This window comes from Gavialis gangeticus, unplaced genomic scaffold (assembly GCF_001723915.1).
Source record: "Gavialis gangeticus isolate Ggan-Ray unplaced genomic scaffold, GavGan_comp1, whole genome shotgun sequence".
NCBI lineage: Eukaryota > Metazoa > Chordata > Crocodylia > Gavialidae > Gavialis > Gavialis gangeticus.
In genome coordinates this window covers 7289210-7291305 of record NW_017728996.1, presented here as the reverse complement: position 1 = coordinate 7291305, position 2096 = coordinate 7289210, and the positions used below count along the sequence as shown (strand labels likewise).

The 2096-nt window shown below is 46.4% G+C and overlaps 1 long non-coding RNA gene across 1 annotated transcript in view; it reads left to right on the top strand.

Moving 5' to 3' along the window:
- Positions 1-1537: 1537 nt before the first annotated feature.
- Positions 1538-2096, top strand: part of LOC109288353 — a 14133-nt gene continuing 13574 nt past the window's right edge. The window contains exon 1 of the long non-coding RNA XR_002095111.1: positions 1538-1548. This is a non-coding gene — a long non-coding RNA (uncharacterized LOC109288353). The remainder of the gene's footprint in view (positions 1549-2096) is intronic.

Here is a 2096-nt window from a genome sequence, read left to right as displayed (position 1 = left end):
GGTGGGTGGGTTTGGCGGGGCACCTCAGTTGTTACATGGTAAAGTGGCGCAAGAGCTACCTATCCAGGTAGGGAAACTCGGGAGGAGAGGTGGTACCTTTTGGAGAGAGCTGTGCACAAGGATTCAACCAGCTAGAGGATCCAGCCTGGGAGGAAGGCCAAGCTAGTCAGCAAGCAGGGCAACCTCAACCATGCTGGTTCAGTCCCCAGTTCAACTCATCTCACTGAAGCCTTGGGAGAGCAAATGCACGTTCCTTTGCATAAGCTGGACTGTGGTATTTCTCCTCTGTTTGTAACAGTGAGGGAGCTGACAGCCCAGCTACCCCTGGCCTCTGGGCTCTGATCAGAGCCAAACGTTGCGCCGGATCTGCATTCGATCGGTTGAGAGAAGAACCCCAAATCGGGGCCGCCCTGGCACGCTGGGCAAGCTCAGATCATGGAGGAGGTGGAGGAATGTGTCAGAAAGTAATGGATGTTCTTATTACTGTCCCCTGTAATCTGCTTAAGGCTTTTCACCTGTCAGTCTTTAAGCGCCTAGCTGGAGTTAATTGAAATGTAATCCCACCCTGCCTCAGCACTTGGTCCAAAGCCAGCATCCTCCTACAGCCAAAGTGATGATGCATCTAGAGCTCCGCAGGGACCGTTCAGGGCTTAAGGCTTTGTCTTGCTGAGTTGCCCCCACGCCAAGTCACCTGCTCATATCCGTTCCTCATCCTGTTTGCGACTGTGGATTGTCCCTCAGAAGGCTGCATGGTTCCTTCCATAATTGCCTCAATGATTTGATACGTGGCCTATGATTAATCAGAAAACAGTAGCCTGTTTATCTGAATCTTGCCATGAACAATACCTTTAGAAATCAAGTGCTGCAGTCCTGACCCATTATTCTAATACATATGTATTTACCTACAAGCCGATCCCCCCAAAACAAATCTCTAAATACCATTTTTCAAGCCATCAACCCCACCAAAGAGAAGATCTTGATCTTCCTTCGCTGATGCTTGCATTTCTCTGCTGGATTTTTTCATATGCAGGTGAAGAACATAGGGACATGAGTAGCTAATTTGCTTGTACCCCCCAAAAAGCACAGTTAACATAGCCTCCCCCCCGCTCTAGACTAACCTGTGGCATGGGCAGCTCCCATGTGAGACATGGTAGACTGTGGGGTAGGAGAAGAGGGCCGGCAGGCAGCACAGTGGCTGATAGGGCAGGAAGTAGAAAACAGAGCAGCAGATTGGGCAGGGAGATCAGGGCAGGAAGCAGAAAGCAGAGCAGCTGATCAGGCAGGGGAAGGGGCTTGGCACTCAGGGAGGGTGTGGGGCTAATTTGTGGCACACCTGCCAAAAAGGTTACCCCGACTCCGCTAGAGCGCTGGGCGGGGAGTTCTGATTTTCTTCTATCATTTATCTCCTTTTCCAGCCATTCTCCAGGGTAGCTGATTGCAGACCTTTTTTCTTGTTATTTTGATATTCCAGAATATTAACAGCGTTTCTTTTTCCATGGTAGATATTAAAACTTGGAGATGATGTTGGTCTTGGGGGTCCACTTGGAGGTTTGAAACAGCAGCAAAGCTTTCTGCCGCAAAAATATTGTTTAACTTAAACACTCCTCCTCAAATCCTGCCTGAAACCTTTGGAAAAGTTTCAATACATGAACTACAGTAGTTTGCTTTTATAGCACTGGGGGAAATTTATGGGCTGTAACATACAGTAAAGGAATGATCAGACATTTCCCTCTGGAAGGATTTGGGTATGAGTTAAACTGTTGACCATGGTTAAATGCTATTTGGTTGTACATGCATCATTTATGTAACAGATGTAAAAATTATCCCTGATACGAAAAGCATCGCTGAGGTTTGAGGATGTGTGGCCAGAGAGAGACTAGTAGTTAGATGCAACTAAAGTTCTGGAAGGTTTTGCCTAAAATGGCAAACATTAGGAATTAAGGTCCTGCTAAAGAAAAAAAAAAAAAAAGTAGTATAGTACTCCCTTTCTTCCCTGCTGTTCTACATAAATGAAGCTAAGTCCCAGGCAGGGTCAGACTCTGTGAACTCTCATTTCTCTTGCATCTGTCTCTTTTTTTTTTTTTTTTTTTTTTTAA